At 35.5% G+C, this 22667-nt stretch overlaps 1 protein-coding gene across 4 annotated transcripts in view; it reads left to right on the forward strand.

The window, feature by feature from the left end:
- The window catches only part of KLHL5 (kelch like family member 5), a 127108-nt gene that overhangs the window by 10699 nt on the left and 93742 nt on the right, over nt 1-22667 (forward strand). The window contains exon 2 of one of the 4 annotated variants that reach the window (XM_072620518.1): nt 1280-1415. The exons of 2 other annotated variants lie outside the window; for them this stretch is intronic. The gene's annotated coding sequence lies outside the window, so the exon portion shown is untranslated. Of the gene's footprint in view, nt 1-5; nt 1416-22667 lie in introns of those variants that run through there. One more of the 4 variants, XM_072620517.1, reaches the window with a different exon arrangement.

The following is a 22667-nucleotide window of genomic DNA, read 5'->3' on the forward strand; positions in this document are numbered from 1 at the left end:
ATCCCTTTTGGTTAACTGTTGATTGACTTACAAGTATCTCATTTTGTTCTGATACTGAAACTAAACTATGAGGAGACTGGCCTGAGTCAGGCTCAGAACACGACTTCATTTTTGTCAAGATCAAATGGAATAATGTCGATCAAGTCTTTTGCAATTTTTAAAGTACTATATAAGTCCCAGCCTTTATTATAATTATTATTGCCTTTATTTCTGTACCAGACCTGTTGTAGGGAACTCCCAATTAAATTCTTTTACCAGTGGATGTCGGCACCTGTCCTGCAAATTTGTACTCTTAGAAAGGTGACTGATTTCAAGAGAACTACCCAAAGCTAGTATGCAACAGAAACAGTATTTAAACTCTGGTCTTTGCTGAACAAGTTTAGCTTTCTTTCCCATACATCATATCATATGATGACCAAATGGTTCGGAGAATAGAAAGCAAATGATAGCTAAATATTAAGACATTTTAAAAAATGTAATATTATACCTGTAAGAGTGATGTCTTAGTGTAATGAAATAAATCTGTTACTTATAGACTTTGTAAGCAAAGTAGAGTTTTATTTACTCAGATGATGAAAATGTTATCATTGTCATCATAACTATAATCTCATTTTTCTCATCATTTTTCAGTGGAGTTTAAATAGAAATGGTCCAGGGACAAACCACTCCCTGCTATTATTATTTCATGTAGGTGGATAAAATAACTTTCTCTTATTAGGCATAATTTCTCAAGTTTGCATTAAGTGAATATTTTAGATTTTGGTAATTTAGTTTCATTTCTTATATTATCTAATCTAGGGATGAAGTTATTTTTTGTGATTATCCTTTCATGATTGATCTTCAAAGTGACTTGGAGTTAAAGGTACCTTTGATCAAAAGTTACCTGTAATATGAGATTTTCCAAGTTTTGTTATGATAAAATATTGACACATAATGAAAATACTCATGTCTTCAATTCCAGTTTTCCCCTTTTAAGTACCTGCACTGAAGCATTTCATTTCCAGCAGGTGATTAGTATTTATGATTTGCTGTAGTGTAGGTGATTACTAAATGCATGTTTGTTAATTGATTGATTGTGATGCCAGAACACAAAGTAGTACTACTTATTCCTCTGTCTTCTGTATCATGCTGATTATTATGAAGGTTTCTAACAGGACCAGCCTGTAACCTTGTGCTGCCCTGTCTTTTCTCTGACTCAGGTATCATAAAAATTGGAGTGCTAGCATAATTAATGGTCTTGTCAGAATCCAGTTCACTAGCATTTCAGTGTTCTTCCCAGGTCTTCACAGCTGCCATAATGGTTTCAGGATACATGAAGTCTCTGCTGTACAACCATCATCCCAGTTGGTATTCCCCTAATTTGCCATGGTCTTCCCACTCCTCATGGTATGAACAGTGGATTTTACTTTGAGGAGGTTAGTGGTATTATTGCTTTAAATTTTGAGAAAAGTATAGATAATGCAGGAATACAAACGCTCTAAAAGAGGGAGAAGTAGATAACTGAGAGGGCAGAAATGACTTACTTGCTCCTTTATTTTTTGATCTTTCATATAGACGATGGGGGCATGTTTTCTAAGAATTTTTATTTTTTTCTGAATTTATTTTTCTCTGAATTATTTTATTTTCCACCTGAAAATATCATCTCTAAAAATGAAGGCATCATCCATTAATTACAGCTAAGATTTTTAGTTCATAAGGAGAAGGTAGCTATCCTGGGGAATTGTGAGAAAATGTAACATTTCATGCTGACTTTGAACTATAGTATCATTTAAGCACTGCAGTTAAAATTTAATGGGCAAGTTTTAAAATAAACACTTAAAAATAAAAAGTACAATGAACGTCATATGATACTAAAAGTCAGCTGAACTCAAGTTAAATGAACCAAGTTTGGTCCCAGACAACAGATGATGAAACATACTTTACTTAGGTCATCAGAGAGGTAGAGGACTGAGTATAGAATTTTGCATACAATGTCAGAAGAGGTTAGGCTAGGTTATGAAAGGTTTTGAATGCCAAGCAGAAAACTTAATCTTTGATCCTAGAGGCAATAGCCGCTGAAAGGGAGAGACACAGCAAGAATAAGAGTGTGTGCATGTGTGTATGTGTATACATATGTATGGTGTGTGGGGAGAGGTGTGTAGATGACATAATCAAACCTGTACTTTAGGAAAATCACTTTAGTGGCTGAAGGGAGGATGGATTGGAGTGGGGAGAGATTTGAGGCAAGAAACCCCACCAGCAGGCTCTTGCAATAGTCCAGCGGTGAGGTGATGAGGGCCTATACCAGAGTGGCAACAGTGTCAGATGAGAGAAGGGGGCATATTTGAGAGATGCTGGAAAAATAATACAAACAGCCTTTGTATTATCTCTGACCTGTGATGTATTCTCTTAGAACAGAACAGAACAAAACCAACCCAGCCTCCATATTTGTCTTATTTAACTCTCTCTGTGACCCTTTTGATACTGTAGGATTATGAAGAGATATTTGGCTTTTCTCCCGTATTAAGAAAATAAACAATTTATCATCATTTGTCTCCATTTATTCAAATGTGGTTTCCTTTCTAGTTTTCTCTTGACTAATGTGTTCACATTTTAAAGTTTTGATTCATCTCTGGCCTTGTCATCAGAAATGCTTGAAAGTCTTTTAGTAAGGATACATTTCCTTCCCAAGTAGGATTATATTCAGGTTTTTAGGGGGTTATAAGTCTTTATTTTTAGCTTTTTTGCATCTTATATTCCAAGATTTTCTTTTTCTTTAAAGTGGTGCAGCCTAGTCTTGTGTGATCCTGACTTTAGTTCTTCTTTGCTGGTTCCTTGTTAAACTGTTTGGCTATATATTTAACTTTCTAAATTATTTGACTTGTAAGCTCTAGATTTTGTCAATAAGATTTGAGATTGCTCAGTTTGAGATTTCTCTCAGGAGGTGATTGGTATATCAATTTTTCTTTTTAATCTCTGGTTCTAGTAGATCTGAGCAGTTTTCATTTATGATTTCTTAAAGTCAAGGATCCTGATTTTTGAATTATTTCTCCTCAACTGGTTTTAAGGTCAGTTGCTTTGATAATCATACCTCACATTATCTTTTATTTTTTTAACCTTCTGATTTTGCTCTAATATTTCTTATTGTCTCATGGAGTAACTGAGTTCTTTTTGCCCAGTTCTTCAGGAATTCTGCTACTTAGAAGATTTTCTACCTTTTTTTCCCTAGGAGTTTTAGTATCTCTTTCCAGAGACAATTGGTGAATTCTTTCAATTTCTACCTACAAAGTTATTAGTTCTCTTTCCATTCTTCCTCCAGAAATGAAATTTCTTTAATATTTGTTTCATTCTTGCTTCATTTCTTTCAGCCAATCTTGTAGTTCCTGTGTCCCAGCCATTTTTTTTCTCTGAGACTGTACTTACAATTTTATTATTCTCTTCTTTTCGGTTTACCTCTTGGGCTTTTCTTAACCCATAATATTTCTTAATTGTGTTTCTTGATTGTGTTCCCCCCATCCCTTTTCTCATTTATAGTCCCCAAATTCTGATTTCTTTGTACTAAGGCCAATTCCCTCTGTCACTCTTGGATAGATTACGTAAACACTGTTTGGCTTGTCTCCTCTAGGGTGTATGCCATTCTATTCTAGTTGGAGGGACTGGAACAAGGCTCCACACTTTGCCTCAATCCCTGACTTCTTTCTCAGTCTGCTAATGTTTCACATTCCCCACCCCCCAAATAACATGTAAACAATTCTTACATATTCTCTTTCAGTTAAACAAATACATCTTGTTGAGTCATTTTCTGTCTGGTCCATTCTGATTTTCAGGGCATTCAGTTATTTAGTGAGGTTTTCTACCATCTTTTCTGAGGTTTCAGGGCATTTTTTTTCTCTAAGGCTTACCTGGACTTGTTGTAGGATCACTATCTTCTTTAGAGTTTACCTCTTGGGCATTTCTCAAACCAGGATATTCTTTATGGTATTAGGAGTTGTCTAGGTTTGCTCATATTATTCACCTCGATCTCTAATTGGTATCAAAATTTAAAAATTCTTTTTTTCTAATTAATTAATCAATTAATTTTTAGTTTTCAACATTCACTTCCACAAGATTTTGATTTCCACTATGCCCAAAGGGCTACAAAAATGTGCATACCCTTTGACCCTGCAATGTCGCTACTAGGACTGTATCCCCAAGAGATCATAAAAATGGGAAAGGCTCCCACATGTACAAAAATATTTATAGCAGCACTCTTTGTAGTTGCCAAAAACTGGAAATCAAAGGGATGCCCATAAATTGGGGAATGGCTGAATAAGTTGTGGTATATGAATGTAATGGAGTACTATTGCACCATAAGAAATGATGAACAAGAAGACTTCAGAGAGGCCTGGAAGGACTTGTATGATCTGATGCGAGTGAAAGGAGCAGAACCAGGAGAACTTTGTGCACAGCAACGACCACAGAGTGCGAGAGCTTTTTCTGGTAGACTTGGAACTTCGTAATACTTAAAAAACTTAAAAAAAAATAATTCCCAGTGGTTTTCTCAGGCAAAATGCCTTTCATACTCAGAGAAAGAACTATGGAATTCATTTGCAGAATGTAGCAGATCATGTTTTTATATGTGTGTGTGTGTGTATTATGTTTTGATTTGTTGTATGATTTCTTCCATTTATCTTAGTTTGTTTACACAGCATGATGATAGTGAAAATGTATTCAATAGGAAAGTGTATGTAGATCCTAACTAGAATTGTACGGTGTCTTGGGGAGGGAGGGGGGTGGTGTGGGGTAGGTGGGGAGTAAAAATCTAAATTTTTTTATAGTGCTTATAGAACAGATAAACAAATAAACAAACATAAATAAATAAATGATTTGGGGTTCCAAATTTTCTCCCCATCTCTCCCCTTCCCCCACCCAAGACAACATGCATTCTGAACCCTTTCCCCTAATATGCCCTCCCTTCTATCACACCCCCCCCCCTTTTCTTATCCTCTTCCCCTCTATTTTCTTGTACGGCAAGATAGATTTCTATACCCCATTGCCTGTATGTCTTATTTCTTATTTTTCTTGCTCTTTTACGTGAGAACTAATTTACCCCATTCTATTTCTCCCTTTCTCCTTCTCTCAATATATTCCTCTCTCACCCCTTAATTTTATTTTTTTTAGATATCATCCCTTGTTATTCAACTCACCTTGTGCCCTCTGTCTGTACTATAATCCCACCAACTGCCCTAATACTGAGAATACTCTCCAGGGTTACAAATATTATCTTTCTATATAGGAATGTAAACAGTTCGGTTTTAGTAAGTCCCTTATGATTTCTCTTTCCTGTAAGTTTTCATGCTTCCCTTGCTTCTGGTATTTGAAGGTTAGGTTTTTTATTCAACTCTGGTCTTTTCATCAAGAATTCTTGAAAGTCCTCTATTTCATTGAATGACCATTTTTTTCTTCTGAAATACTGTACTCATTCTTGGTAGGTAGATGATTCTTGGTTTTAATCCTAGCTCCTTTTACCTCTGGAATATCATATTCCAAGCCCTCTGATCCCTTAATGTAGAAACTGCTAAATCTTGTGTTATCCTGATTGTGTTTCCACCATATTTGCATTGTTTCTTTCTGGCTGCTTTCAATATTTTTTCCTTGACCTGGGGACTCTGGAATTTGGCTACAATATTCCTAGGAGTTTTTATTTTAGTATCTCTTTCCAGAGGCAATTGGTGAATTCTTTCAATTTCTATTTTACCCTCTGGTTTTCCAGAGGGTATTCCAAAATAACAGGGCAGTTTTCCTATATAATCTCTTGAAAGATGATGTCTAAGTTCTTATTTTGATCATGGCTTTCAAGTAGTCCAGTAATTTTTAAATGATCTCTCCTGGATCTATTTTCCAGGTCAGTTGGTTTTCCAATGAGATTTTTCATTCTTTTGATTTTGTTTTATAATTTCTTGATTTTTCATAAAGTCATTAACTTCCATTTGCTCCATTCTGATTTTGAAGGAATTATTTTCTTCAGTAAGCTTTTGGACCTTTTCCACTTGGCTCATTCCACTTTTTAAGACATTCTTCTCATTGGCTTTTTGTATCTCTTTTGCTCTTTGGGTTAGTCTATTTTTAAGGTGTTATTTTCTTCAGCATTTCTTTGGGTCCTCTTTAGTAAGCAGTTGACTCATTTTTCATGATTTTCTTGCATCACTCTGATTTCTCTTCCCAATTTTTCCTCTACTTCTCTTACTTGATTTTCAAAATCCCTTTTGAGCTCTTCCATGGCCTGAAACCAATTCATATTTTTCTTTGGAAGTAGGAGTTTTGACTTTGTTGTTTTCTTCTGGTTGTATGTTTTGATCTTCCTTGTCACCAAAGTAAGATTCTGTAGTCTGGTTTTTGTTCCGATTTTTGCTCATTTCCCCAGCCATTACTTGACTTTTGATTTCTTTGTCAAGATAGTTCTCTGCTTCCATTGGGGTTGAGGTGGGGGATTACTGTCAGCCACTTGTTCTCCCCACAATCTGTTGGCCAGAAGCTCCAGAAACAGATGCTGCCTCTGCCTCTGCTACTCCACCCCCTCCACTGCCCCAGGTCTGGGGCCGCACTGTGATACTCTCTTGCACATGTCCAGCAGGTTTTTTCCACTGACCTTCCAAGTTGTCCTTAGTATTCTGGGGTCAAGAAGTCTGGAAACTGCCACGGCTGTCAGTCATTCAGTCCCCCCGAGACCTTCTCAGGGCCCATATGTGCTGGCATGGCTACGCTTCGCTCTGCTCCCAGCCCTGCTCCATAGATGCTTCCTGTCAACCTCCCAGGCAGTCTTAGCCTGGAGATTTGCTTCACACACAGCTGTGAGTTCTGCAGCTCCAGAATTTGTTTAGAGTCATCTTTTGTAGGTATTTGGTGGGTTTTGGGAGAGAGCTCAAGCAAATCCCTGCTTTTACTCTGACATCTTGTCTCTGTCCTCAAACTTTTAAAAATTCTTTTTTTTCAAGATGTTATTTTCTTCAGCATTTTTTTGGGTCTCCTTTAGCAGGGTGTTTACTTGTTTTTCATGCTTTGCTTGCATGTCTCTCATTTCTCTTCCCAGTTTTTCCTCCACCTCTCTAACTTGATTTTCAAAATCCTTTTTGATCTCTTCCATGGCCTGAGCCCATGGTATATTTATTTTGGATGTGTGGGATACAGAAGCCTTGACTTCTGTGTCTTTCCCTGATGGTAAGCATTGCTCTTCCTCATCAGAAAGGAAGGGAGGAAATACCTGTCCACCAAGAAAGTAACCTTCTATAGTCTTATTTTTTTCCCCTTTTCTAGGCATTTTCCCAGCCAGTGACTTGGCTTCTGAATATTCTCTTCACACCCACTTCGCCTCCAGATCTGCCCAGCCAATGCTTGGGGTCTGAGATTCAAATGCTGCTTCTCAGCCTCAGGGCTTTGGGCAGGGGCGGGGCTGCTATTCAGTGTGAGATCAAGTTCAGGTGCTCAGGTGGGGGCAGGGCCGCCTCACTGGCTGAGTTCCCTCAGGGGGTTTATGCAGAGACCTTCAACAATGGATCCTGGCTCCTGCCTGCTTGGGGAGCTCTGGTCTGCTCCCACCTCTGCTGCTGCCTCCTGAGGGGGCCTGAGTTATGGGGGCACCCCACTCCCCTCTCGACCCTCTCACCAACCTTTGGGGCCCGTGGGTGGAGGGACCTGTGCGGCTGCCAGAGATTCTGTCCCTGAAGCCTGCTCGGATCCGCTCCTCTCGGCGCCACATGGCCAAGGCAGGGCTGGGCTCAGCTCCGGGTCCGCAGCGCGACAGACCTTTGGTGTCTGTTTTCAGAGCTCTCTGGAACAGAAATCTTGTCTGCTTCGTTGTTCTGTGGCTTATGCTGCTCCAGAATTTGTTGGGAGTTCTTTTTTACAGATATTTTTATGGGCTGTGGGTTTCGAGCTAGCTTATGTGTGTCTTTCTACTCAGCTATCTTGGCTCCGCCCCCCATCTTGGCTCCGCCCCCTTAAAAATTCTTAAAGAAAGTTAAAGTATTAAGTCATATAATAGATGTGATAAAATCAGAAACAGAAAAAAAGAGTTGTAAATCTCAACCCTTGTTTTATGTGTTTTTGGCTTTTATTTAAAAATTTTTCCTTGGCACTTAATGTTGCTTATTATCAACATTGCTTGTTTAACATTATTCAACATCAAAGTGTTTTGATGATGAGTAGAGTTTCTAGAGAACTAAAGTTTACCATAAACTTTACTGAGCTTATAATTTTTAAAAGTTTTAATGAAAATATCTAAAATTATGTGTTTCTCTGCTTTGGTAAGCAGAGTATAATGATTATAATTTAATTTTTCATAATTACTTTGTTATAATTGTTAAAAAAAATTATTTTATTGTGGAATTATATTGTAGTACCCTTAAATAACTAGTGGGTTTTGTACTAAGCAGCCCTATACTGTTTATACTTTACTGGTTGCTATTTCTTCTGCCTACTTGTTGTTAAGCTGTCACTTTTTATTGCCATCCCTTCACTATATCTACTCTAAAGTCTGTAACTTAGAAACAATCAAAAGTTAGCATTGGAAACTAAGTAAATGAATTTGTCAAATCACTAATATCAGTTTTAAAGATTATACAAAGCAAGTTGATTCTGACCCAAGGACAGCTATGCTTTTCTCCTATGGAGAAAAGTGCATAGATATTATGACAAATATTTTCCTTACCACTAAAAATATTTTTGAAAACACTTACTTCTGTGTTTATACCTGTATTCAACATGGTTAGTTTGCTGGAAGTGTGATAGTAAATGAAGTGTTATTGTAGATTTTGTCATAGGCTAGAAAATGACATATAAAATTTGTTCATCAGATTAGCAAAATTTACTAGTAATATCTCCAATATGCATAGAGAAAATTATGCCAAAATTGTTTATTTAAAACATGATGACAGTAGAAATTAAGTGTTTTGATGGTTCTGTATGGGGACAGAGAAAAAAATGAAGTGCCACAATTATGTGTCATTTAGGATAAAGCCAAATGTGATATAAAGAATTTTTTGTTCATTCTGTTTCTGTTACCAGACACATTTATCTTATTTTCTGCCAATAATAGCCTTAAGAATAATATTCTTATTTGTTTGTTGTGGAGCCTAATACTTTTTGTGTATTTAATAAACCTTAAACGATAATAAAGACAAGAATTCTCTTAACAGTGATGAAAAATGGTAAAGAGAATAGATGGAGGGTTCATAGAATTTACTATTTAAACAAGTTATTGCTGAACTAATACCAAATATTTGATTATGATCATCTAATAAGAGTTGGTGAGGCTGAAATACAATTTTACAGATGTAACTAAACCAAATCAAGAAAAAATATGTGTTAGTGAAACTGTAGCATACTATAATTATATAATCCATTATAAATAGCTCACAATTAGTAATGAAATAAGAACAAATTAGTAACAGACCTAGAAGTTATTTTCTCATGGTTAATTAGTAATATCAAAATTCACAAAATGCATGTATACAATACATTAACATGATAAAAACCAGATTCAACCACTAGTCCAACCAGCATGTACACTGACATCTTTGGCACCAACCCTTTTTGTGGAAGAATGTGGCAGTTTCCCTACATGATGATCACTTCAAGAAGTTAACAATATTCAAAAAATAGTCCTGATTGCCAGAATTGTGTTTCACTTCCCCACTCTCCCATTTCTCTCTCCCTCTCCAGTTATAACTTTTAGATTTAACATACTGTTAACAGATTAAACTTGCCAAAATTCCATCCTAGTCTTTCCCTATTCAAAAACCTTTAATGGTTTCCCATTGGCTGCATTAACTTTTGTCTCCAATTTTGTGATCCAAGGAACCATAAGATATATAAAAAGATCAGGAAAGGTCCTCAGGAATAAAAATAAAACAAAAACTTATTTCTCAACCTGCTGGGTAATAGAAACTGTGCCTGTTAGTGTATAGTCTTACATTCTACTGTTTGGTTCACTTGAAAGAGTTTTGGATTTGGAATCAGACAACATGGATGTGAATCCTGACTGTGCTAGTACCTAAACTTGGACAAGTCACTTAACCTCTCTGAGACTGTTCCTTATTTGTAAAATGAGGAGATTGAACTAGATGATGTCTGAATTCCTGCCTACTAAATATTTGGCCTTATGATCCTAGTTGTCTGAGAGAATTGTTACTTCCAGCCAAAGTGATACCAGTTTAACTCACTGTTCCAAATTCTCCAGCTTACCTATTTTAATACCTTGTTCAAAATGGTCACTGAGCCTGAATTACTTTATTCTTTCCCATTTTCCCATTTGAATCCTGCATATATTTAAAGGCCCAGTTCAAATTTCACCTCATCCATGCTTCCTTCCCTGACCTTTTCTGCTGAGAGATTTCTCCTTCCTCTGAGTCCCATAACCCTTATTTGAATAATTTGTAAGCTCCTTGAAGGTGGTGATGTTTTATATTTTTTTCATAACCTGCCTACTCCCAACCCCACTCCTATGTCATGTAACATAGTACTTTATATGTTACAGTCCCTGAAGAAATATTTATTGTTTGACTGAACAGTAATAAACTTTTCTATAGCAAGGGGATAATTGGAAGCTTTTTAAAAAAATATTTTGAACTTTAGCATGCCCCTAAAAAGAGTGTTTTCATAACAGAACACAAAAAGATGATTCTATGTGAAACTATCTCCATAGCCCTTTAAAAAAAAATTCTACATTATTCTCAAAACTGTTTTTTGTCTGTGCTTCTTTCTGTTTTCCTATGCATTTTGAAAATGTTACAGAGCCTTTCTTTTTTGACATCACTTCTGTAAACCTCTTCTCCCCACAAGAACCCTATGTTTAAAAAGAGAGAAAGAATTTTGTTGATCACCTCTCATCAGGAGGAAGGAAACATGCTTCAATCACAGGTACTCTAAAGGCATGTATAGTCGTTGCACTGATCAGAGTTGTTCAGTATCATTGTCCTTGCTCTTTTGGTTCTGTTCGTTTCTCTGTCTATTCATATCACCCAGGATTCTTGGAAAGTGTCTCTTTCATTGTTTCCTATGACCTAATAATATTCCATAACATTCATAGTTTGTTCGGCCATTCTCCAACTATTTAGTCTTTTCTCTTCCTCCCCATGGTCCCTTTAAATTCTTCCTTTCAGGATCAGGAAGTTTGTTTTGCTTGTAACTATTCCCATCCCAGTATTATTCTCCTCTGGTTAACCCATAACATCCTCACTATCCCCTGCTTACTTTCTGGTTGACTTTGGTATATTTCTACACTAAAGTGTGTGTGTTCATGTTCCACCCTCCTTTGTTTCAGATAAAAGTGAGATGTATCTGGTGCCTGTTCCCTTTACCTCTTCTTCCATGTTAGTACTCTCTTCTCACACATTTCAATTATGAAAAATAAAAAGTTCACTCTTTTCCTTCCTATAGTAGCCTATTTCTTTTACCCTGATGTCTCTTTCTCCTCTTCAAATCTTAGAGCAGAACCAATTTAACTCTAGAGCCACTGTTTTACTTATTTAATAATTCCCTCAATACCCTTTAAAGACATTAAAGTTTTAAAGGCATACTTGTTTTTTTCTCCCCCTTTTATAATCTTAGAACTGTGTTATCATAGATCTCTTTTCATTTGCTCAAATAAACTTACATTTCTAAGTTTCTCTAAGACACTTGTATTGTGAATTTCAAATCCCTGTTCATCTTTGGTCTTTTCCTTATAATGATTGTTGAAAGTCCTTTATCCTATTAAAGGTTCATTTCTCCTGTAAAATTATATTCAGCTTTGCAGAGTAAATTATTCTTGGTTATACCCCTATTTCTTTTGCTTTTTAGAGTATTGTATTTCAAGGTCTCCTCTTATTTGTAGTAATACTACCTTGTATGTTCCTGATCGTGAATTGGTGGTACTTAAACTCCTTCTTTCTGGGTATTTGCAGTATTTTTCCCTTTGGTAGGAACTCTGAATTTTTTCTATGATGTTCCTTGGATTTTTCCTTTGGGGGTTTCTTTCAGGGCATGATTTGTGAAATCTTTCTATAATTTGCATTCTGATTATAATAAACCTACACAGTTTTCACTTATCATTTACTGACATAGTGTCTAGGCAGTGTTTTACTAGTAAATGTTTAACAGCTGGTTCTGGGGGGGGGGGCAGGGAACAATGTATCTACAATACGTTATGTTCAACCTGCATTATTAACATTTTCTTTATCACTTTTTTTTTGTGGTGAATGAAAAAGGACCATTTATTTAAAATAAAAAAGCAAGTGACTAGCAGGAAATTAACAGAAATATTCTCAATATTCATTTCCCAAGGTCCCCTAATCACTGGACAAAAGGGTTATAAGGAGACACCTGGTCTCAGTCCCATCTTGGTGCCCAGTACCTTCCCTCCCAATCCCCTGTGTAACCCATACCTGGAGTTTTTGTTCATACTGCTACATATGCAAAAGGAGAGATATTTGTTGTTCCACACATTCTGAGAGATACAGAGAGTACATACTGAGAGATAGAGATACATATACTGGGAGATACAGAGTTGGAGGGAGGGAGAAAGAGACACTTCAGAAGATGTAGACCTGTAGATAAAGCTTCAACATGCCCCTGATTTCCAGCTTGCCTCCAGAGAAACTTCAGAGGTTTTCCCCTTGGGTGAGCTTGGTGCTTCTCAATTTGATATGAGATCTCATTTCACTCCCAGCAGAGTTCATTCACTCTTGTGCATTTTCTGGCATATGCTAATCTATACAAATGTCCCCAATTTCTTTTTTTTTTCTAATTTGTTTATTTTTAGTTTTCAACATTTATTTTCACAAGATTTTGAGTTCCAAATTTTCTTCCCATCTCTCCCCCTTGCCCACTCCAAGACAGCATGCATTCTGATTGCCCCTTCCCCCAATCTCCCCTCCCTTCTATCACACCTCTCTCTTCTCTTCTCCCATCCCCTTTATTTTCTTGGAGGACAAGATAGATTTCTGTAACTCATTGCCAGTATACCTTATTTCCAAGTTGCATGTAAAAACAATTTTTAACATTTGTTTTAAAAACTTTTGAGTTTCAACTTCTCTCCCTTCCTCCCTTCCCACCCATCCCCACTGAGAAGGCAAGCAATTCGATATATGTTATGCATGTGTAGTTATGCAAAAGACTGCCATAAAAGTCATGTTGTAGAAGACTAACTGTATTTCCCTCCATCCTATCCTGCCCCCCATTTATTCTATTCTGTCTTTTGACCCTATCCCTCCTCAAAAGTATTAACTTCTAATTACACCCTCCTCCAAATGCCCTCCTTTCTATCATCCCCCCACCCCCCACTTATCCCCTTCTTCCCTACTTTCCTGTAGTGTAAGATAAAATTTCATACCAAATTGAGTATGCATGTTATTCCCTCCTTAAGCCCAATGTAATGAGAGTAAGGTTCACTTTTTCCCTCTCACTTCCTCTCTCTTCCCTTCCATTGAAAAAGCTTTTACTTGCCTCTTTTATGTGAGAAATAATTTACCCCATTCTATTTTTTCCTTTCTCCTCCCAATACATTCCTCTCTCACCTCTTAATTTTATTTTTTAAGATATCATTCCTTCCTATTCAACTCACCCTGTGCCCTCTGTTTATATGAATATAATCCCTCCAACTACCCTACTTCTGAGAAAAGTCTCAAGAGTTATAAATATTATCTTTCCATTTAGGAATGTAAACAGTTCAACTTTAGTAAGTCCCTTCTGATTTTTCTTTCCTGTTTACCTTTTCATGCTTCTCTTGACTCTTGTGTTTGAAAATCAAATTTTCTATTCAACTCTGGTCTTTTCACCAAGAATGCTTGAAAGTCCTCTATTTCATTGAATGACCATTTTTTCCCTGAAGTATTATACTCAGTTTTGCTGGGTAGGTGATTCTTGGTTTTAATCATAGTTCCTTTGACTTCTGAGATACTCTGTTCCAAGTCCTTTGATCCCTTAATGTAGAAGCTGCTAGATCTTGTGTTATCTTGATTGTATTTCCACAATATTTGAATTGTTTCTTTCTAGTTGCTTTCAATATTTTCTCCTTGACCTGGGAGCTCTGGAATTTGGCTACAATATTTCTAGGAGTTTTCCTTTTGGGATCTCTTTCAGGAGGTGATTGGTGGATTCTTTCAATTTTATTTTACCTTCTGGTTCTAGAATATCAGGGCAGTTCTCTTTCATAATTTCTTGAAAGATGATGTCTAGGCTCTTTCTTTTTTGATCATGGCTTTCAGGTAGTAAATAGTATTCTAATTTATTCAGATACCATGGTATGTTCAATAATTTTCCAAAGTGCACTTATATCTCAGACTCTAGCTACAAGTTTCCAAAATCTGACATTTATAGGGCAAGGAAACTGAAAATCATCAGTATGTGGATAATTTTCTCTCTTACTTAATTGCTAGCTTTTTAGTTGTTATTGAAGAAGAACATTTTTAGGGAAATTTCTTTTAATGGCCTCTGAAAAAAAGTATTAAAATCAACTAAAAACTAAATAGCTTAATCCTAAAGAAGCTATAAAGTCAAAGAACTAATAACAATAATGATAACATTTACATAATGTCAGCTGTGTTCCAAGTGCTTTCTAAGTATTATCTCATAGAAACAATAGATAATTTCCATTAAAGATAATGACAACAATGTGACAATGTACCAGAATTTTGGGGATGTAACCAAAGGAGTCGTCCTAAGTGGAAAATTTATATCTCCAGTTTTATTAACAAAAGATCAGTGAATTGGGAAGGCAACTAAAAACACTAAACAACCAAAAAATCACAAAAACTCAAATAAACACTAAAAAAAGAAATCCTGAAAATCAAGGAAGAGATTAATTAAATTGAAAACAAACAAACCCACCCCTTTCATTTAATAAAACAAGGAACTAGGTGTTTTTTAAGCCAATAAAATATCAAAGAAAAAGAAAAGCCAAATGACAAGTGTCCCAAATAAAACATGAGTTCATAACAATAAGAAGAAAGGTTTTATCAGAAACTTTTACCCAAATATGTGCCAATAAAATGGACAATTTAAATGAAATAAATGAATATTTACAAAAATACAAAATACCAAGATTAACAGAACAAGAAGTAGAGAATTTAAACACCTCGTTTCATAAGAAAAAAATTGAGTGAGTTCTAAATGAACTTTCAAAGGAAAAAAAAGTTCCGGAACTAGATATATTATTCAGAAATGAATTATATCAAGCATTTAAAGAATAATTACTTTCAATATTACACAAACTGTTTGTGAAGATAGTAAAAGAAGGGACCCTGCCAATTTACTTCTGCGATACAAATATGGTCATGATATATAAATCAGAGACAACTAAAGCACAAAAAGAAAACTGTAGATCAATGTCTTTAATGAACATTGATAGAAAAAATTTTAAATGTGAGCAAAGAGGCCAAAATAACATTACAAAGACTATATACTATAGCCAGGTTGGATTTATACTGGGAATGCAGGATTGGCTTAATATAAGGAAAAGTATAAACTTAACCATATCAATAGCAATTAACAAAATCATGATTATTTCAATAGATGCAAAAAACTTTTGACAAAATATAATATCCATTCCTGTAAAAAATCACCATCACTAGAAAGCATATGAATAAATTATCCTTTCCTTAAAATGAGAAATAGTATATATCTAAGCTTCTCTTATATGTAATGGAGATAAACTTAGAATCATATCCAGTAAAATCAGGGGTGAAACAAGGCTGTCCATTTTTACCACTTCCATTTGATATAGTGCTAGAAATATTGGGGCGGTTGGCTCCTATCCATAACTGCCTCAAAACAAATCTGGAGAATGTACCAGACCAAATACTGATAGGGAAATCCAGAAAAGCCACAGTGAGTCCTTTTTCCTGCCTAGCTCAACATAGGGAGACATACAGGAAGATCTTTGGACTCTAGTAATAGGGCTTGCATAGAAACACTGCCATGTTCTGAGCACTCCAGTTCCCAGTGAAAGGCTGTAAACCAGGACAAGGGATTAGAGACGAGGGTACTGCAACAGGAACAGATTTGAACTGTCAGCACTGTTGCCCATTGTTGTTCCTGGGTAGCAGGTATGCTCAGGACATCAAAACCTCTACAAGCAATGCCTCAGAAAAATAATACAGCTTGGACACAAACTCACCTAGAATTCTTGGAAGAGATGAAGCAAGAGGTTTTAGTTTGTTTTATTTTTTAAGAGTTAATGTTTCTCTAAGTGGAATGAGAGCACTTAAGGGGAGAAAATAGAAAAGAAATGAGAACTATGGAAGAAAGAATTGTTATGGGAATTAACAGGTTGGCATAAGATAGAAACCCTTGTCTAAGCAAGGAAAATTAAAATGGACTAAAGAGAAGCCAATGAGTCTTTGAGCCAACAAAAAATATTTAAAACAAATTCAAAGACTGAAAAAAGAAAAACTAAACTAAGTTAAGTCATAGCAAAAATAACTGTCCTGGAAGATAGATCAAGGAGAAAAAAAAATGTAAGAATCATTGGTCTACCTGAATGCACAATTTTATGAAAAGAAAGAGAGAGAGGAATACTGGGAGAGTGTAGGGGGAAAGGGAAAGGAAGGTTAGGGAAAATTATCTCACATAATCAGGGTGTACAAATGAACATCTAAATAAACAAGGAAGAAGGAAAGAGGTAGCAGCTGACACTTAAACCTTACTCAACTGAACTGATCAAAACGACACACAAAATACATACATTTCACTCAACATGGAAATGAGGAAAAGAGGAGAGGAAAGAAGGGGAATTTGAGGGAGGATTGTTTAAGGGAGGGATTAGTCCTAAGCAAAATGAGGAATCACAAAAGCATAGGTCTTTGAGGTGGCAAAGTATGGAAATCTTGAGGAGGATGCCTTCAAACTGAAGAACAGATGAACAAGCTGTGATATATAAATATGGTGGAATTGTATTATATTGGACTTTTAACAACGTAATGACCAGCTGGAGAACTAAACATGAAACATGCTACCCACCTCATGATAGGAGTAAAGGACTCAGGACACCAAATAAAACAAAAAATATTTTTTGGATGTGGCCAGTGTAGGAATTTATTTTGACTGTTTGTCTTGGAAGGTTCAGCGGTGTAGTGGATAGAGCACTGGGCTTGGAATCAGAAAGACCCATCTGCATGAGTTCAAATGTAGCCTCAGACACTTAGCTAGCTGTGTGACCCTGGGCGAGTCACTCAATCCTGTCTACCTCAGTTCCGTAAAATGAACTGGAGAAGGAAATGGTAAACAACTCCAGTTCTCTTGCCAAGAAAACCCCAGATGGGGTCACAGACAGTCATACACAACTGGAATAACAACGTGTTTGTTATGGGTTTTGTTTTTGTGTTCTCAATTGGTGGAGGGTGAGAAGGGGAGTGTTGGTTGATTAAAATAAAATATTGTTTAAAATGAAGAAATGCTGGCTATAACAATAAGATATGAAAATAAATTGAGGCAATAAACATAGATAAGCAATATTATCACCTTTTGGAGATGGTATACTTAACCCTAAATCCTATAAAAATTATTTAAAACAATAACTTAAACTTGCAGGGTATATACTAAATTCATACAAATCATTAACATTTTTATATCAATAAAACCCAGCAGAAAGAGCTAGAAAGAAATTTTGTTAAAATAACTATAGATTATATAAAATTCTTTGGAGTTTACTTACCAAGATAAACATAAGAACTATATAAATATAACTACAAACCATTATTTATGGAAATAAAAACAGACCTAAGTAATTAAAAAAACATTAATTGCTCATTAGTAGGATAAGTCAATTTAATAAAAATGACAATACTGCCTAAATAAGCATATATATGCAATATCATACCAATTAAATGATTTCTTTACAGAACTAGAAAAAAATAATAAAAAAACTCAGAACAGGGGCAAGGTCTAGTATCTCAAAGAAAATGGAAATGAAGGGGGCCTCACAGTAGTGTCAGATATTAAACTATAATATAAAGCTGTAATTCTCAAAGCTGTTTGATACTTGTTAAAAAATAGATTAATCAGTGTAACAAATTACATATATGACATAGAGAAGAACCTAATTTTCACTAAACACTAACATTCCAGCTACTAGAATAAGAACTTACTACTTAACAAAAACTGCTGGGAAAATTGGACAGCAGTATGGATGAAATTAGAATTATTCCAACACCTCATACTATTACTAAGATAAACTCCAAATACAAACATGACTGAAATATAAAAGGTAATTGCATAAATTAATAAAATATCAAAAAATTACCTATTAGATCTATACATGGAAGAAAAGTTTATGACCAGACAAGGAATAGAGAGGGTCATTGAAGATAAACTGGATAAATTTGATTACAGAAAATTAAAAGCTATTTTCATAAACCCAATACAGATAAAATTAAAAGAGAAACAATTAACTGGGAAATATTTACCTCTTAAATTATTTGCTAAGTGTTAATGTCTTTCTACCTGTAATGAGAATTCTGTTCAACAGTCTGGCTCCATGATGATATTTTAAATTCCTTACAGAGCTGAAGATCAAATATGATAATATATGTAAAGTACTTGATCACCAAAAAATATCACTTAGATGTGATTACTATTACAAAGAATATGTAGGTCAGTTTCCATAGCGTTATAAATTCCTTAGTTTTATATGTATTAAGGAATGTATTTTATAATGGGACTTCTTAGATTACTGAGCAAAAATAGAACAATTCTTACAAGCATTTTATCTCTGAGGAAAGAAATGGTGGAAATAGAAGATATAATTAATTCCACAAATAATTATTATTTCCTAGAATTTATGCATGGTTTGTAGATAGATATTATGAGGGATGCTTTGATTAAGATGAGGATACCACACCTTTGCTCCTCATAATCTAGAACAGGGGTGGGAAACTTGCAACTTTGAAGCCACATGTGGCCTTTTAGGTTCTTGGTTATGGCCTTTTGACTGAGTCCAAGTTTTACAGAACAAATCCTTTTACTAAGGGAATTTGTTCTGTGAAGTTTGGATTCAGTCAAAAGGCTGCACCTGAGGAGCTAGTATGGCTACATATAGCCTCGAAGCTGCACTTGCCCCACCTTTGATCCAGAAGATTGTGATGAATATAGACTCTTAGAATTATAGAATAGAAGGCATTTTATAGATAATTTAGTATAATCCTGCAATTTCACAAATAAGAAGTTTGAGGTCCAGAATTTTCAAGAACATTTAGTGCAATTAAACTAGCTTCAACCTCAAACTATAAAACAAGGTAATGACAAAAAAAATGGAAAAAATATATTTGGCTCTGATTATTACCATTTTTTTCAAATTAATGTTGCTTCCTTTTGTTCATGAATCATAGTCATTGTGGGACATTACCTGCTTTTACCCCCTTCTCACTGAATTCTTCTTTATAATAAATAAAAGGGTTAAGCAAAAACAGCAACCACAGATCCACTGTGATGACCACATCTGCCCATTTATGCAACATTCTGCCCTGTTAATGGGTCTATTGCTCCAACGTTGATTATTTCAATTTTTTGTTACTTGCCAGTTTGATGGGTTTGAGGTAAACTTCAGAATTGTTTTCATTTTCGATTTCTTACTATTAGTTACTTAAAACATAATTTCATGTGAGTGTTTGCTATTCTTTTGAAAATTGCTCATATCCTTTGACCACTTAACTGCTGGGACTAGCTCTTGATATTGCATATTTGTGTGAATTTCCTGTATGTCCTTGATACCAGAGTTTTATCAGTAATAATTATTGCAAAGATTTTACTATCACCATTATTTGTTTCCCCTTATTCTAGCTGCACTGATTTGTTCATGTAAATACTTTTTAAATTTTGTAATAAAAATAGTTTTATATTTTATGATCTCTCTCTTCTCCAGTCATATTTATGAAATGTACTTCTTTAAATTTTTTTACATCATGTGAACTTGCATTTTCAAGTTGAATATCTATTTGGAGCTTATCATGGCAGGTGTTATAAGAGTCTGGTCTAAAACAGCATTCTACAAACTGATTTTAAGTTTTCCATTCAGCTCTTTTCAAATAAGGAATCATCCCTTAGTTGTTTGCGTTCTTGGGTTTATTAAATACCAGTGTATTATTTTCAATCCCTTTTATTCATCTAGCATTACTAATTATTCTAGTTTTTGCCTTTTTAGTCAATAGAAAATAAATTGTATATACATATTTACTTTATATGGTAGTTTGATGTTTGATAATATTATGCCTTCCTTATAGTTTTTCCTCATTATTTCCCTTGAGATTTTAGGGTTTTGTTCCTTCAAATGAGTTTCATTATTATTTTATCTAGTACTATAAAGTGCCCTCTCTGTTATTTGATTGAGCAGCACTAAGTGTGTAAATTAAGTTAGGTAATAATATCATTTTCATTGTATTTTTTTAGACCACCCTTGATCATTAACTCTCTCCAATTAACTGGCATTATTTCTGTGAAGAACATTTTATAGTGGTACTTACATACCTAAAATATATGTCTTGGTATATTCACCCCAGATATTTTATGAATTTTGTAGTTATCTTTTAAAATTTAAATTAATTATTTATTTTTAACATTCTTTTAAAATTTTCAGTTCTAGATTCTCCCACCCCTTCCTCACCCACTGAGAAGGCAAACAGTATATCAATTCTACATTATAGAATCTATATTTCTGTATTAGCCATATTGCAAAAAAAGCAAATAAAATAAAGAAAATTATACTTCAGTTGGCTTTCACAGTTTTAGCAATTCTCTTTCTAGAGCTAGATAGCATTTTTTTCATCATGAGTCCTTTAGAATTGTCTTGGATTGTTGCATCATCAGAATAGCCAACTTTCACAGTTAATCATCATTACAACATTGTGCTACTGTGCACATTTCTCACTTCATTTTGCATCAGTTCATGTAGGTCTTGCCATGATTTTCTGAAACCCTCCCCCTCATCATTTCTTATAGCGAAATAGTACTCTGTCACAAGAAGCAGGTAGATGACTCGGGGATAGACTCGTGGGCCTAGAGTCAGGAAGACCTGAATTCCAATACAGCTTCAGACATTACTAGCTATGTAACCCAGAGCATGTCACTTAGCCCTGTCTGCCTTAACTCACTGGAGAAGGAAGTAGCAAACTGAACAAGTGTTATATTTTATCAGTGGCTTTTTTTGTATTTTTTGATATAATTATGCGTGTGTTGATTGTTTTCCTAAAACTGAACCATCCTTGCATTTCTGGAATGAATCTAATTTGGTTATGGCTAATTATTTTTTTGTATTTATTTGCTATAGTTTTGCCAGGATTTTATTTTAAAATTTGCATCAATATTCACTAGTGAAACTAGAGTTTTTTTCTGTTTTCTCTTTCCCTGGTTTGAGTATTAGGACTATACTTGTCTCATAAAACAATTTTTAGAATATTAATTGCTCTTTAAATATTTAAGAGAAGTCATTTGTAAATTCATTTGGCCCAGTGTTTTGGTTTGTTTGCTTGCTTAAATGTTTTTTTCTTTCATAAATCTCTTCTAACTTAACGATTTTCTTCTTTTGAAATGAGGTTAAAAATCTGTTTTTATTGTGTTAATTTCAGTATCTTTTATTTTGTAGATACTCATCCATTTCCTTCATTTTGTTCTTTATACTAAACTTGTAGTCTTATTCAAATTTAATTTTAATAGTGAGGGAGGGCTGTGCAAGGACACCAGCCTCACTTCTCCAGAGCCATCTGAATCCAGTGACCAGATATTCATCAGGGTGACTGGAGATGACCCAGAATGCATTGGGAGACCTTGGCCCCTTTAGGCTGAGGTCTGTTCAGTTATTCACTTGGGGTGAAGTAATACACATTCATTGAATAGGCCTGTTCAAGAAGTAGCCAGGGGATGGAGCCATGTCATTTCTCTGATTGCATGGTCTTCTTAGGCAATTTTTAACAAAGGTGTCACTAGAAAACTGCAAGGAGAACTAAGGTCCATAGGTGTTAGGGGCCCTCCCACACGCTGAGGAGGACAGTAGAGCTCCTCCCTCTTGTCCTTTCTCCCACTTCATAGATTTGGGGAATGACATGTAGTTGATGGGGTAGGGGTCTGGTCCCCTGTTAGAGGAGATGAAGGAGTGGTACTAAGTATGGAGAGTCAGAGGCTAGACAGGATAGGTCTGGGGGTAGAAGATTTTTGCCAGAATCCAGTACTTTCTTTTTTAGACTTAAAAAGAAAAAGCTAAATCCCAGGGAGACCTCATCCTCTCTCTACCACTGTGGCAACAGTATGAAGTAGAGAAGAAGAGAACAATTTTACCAAAGCCCTGCCCCTACCTCATGGAAGAGTTGGGAAACACAAAGGATTGGGTGAATGGGAAGGAACTCCCTAGACTGAGAGAGGGGAAACAAAATAAAACTTCAGATAAATAAAGCAGGCATCCAACCAGTGTGGAGTCAAAGCCTGGTCAGTCTTGAGAGGATGGAGTAGGCCTCTTCAGTTGCTGGATGGCTGCCCTTGCCACCACTATCCTGGGGGCAATTACTGTGCCATGTCTTTGAGTGTCACAGCTGAATATTCTGTCATGGTTGACAACACCATTTTCAGGATTTCTTTTTCACAATTATACTTCTGTTTACCTTCCTTGTCAAGATTACCCTCAGGCAAACACAGATCCTCCCCTACCTTCCCATTGCCCTGGAGCAATGAAACCCATTCTGGATCCCAGT

This window comes from Notamacropus eugenii, chromosome 6, assembly GCF_028372415.1.
Source record: "Notamacropus eugenii isolate mMacEug1 chromosome 6, mMacEug1.pri_v2, whole genome shotgun sequence".
Classification (NCBI taxonomy): Eukaryota; Metazoa; Chordata; class Mammalia; order Diprotodontia; family Macropodidae; genus Notamacropus; species Notamacropus eugenii.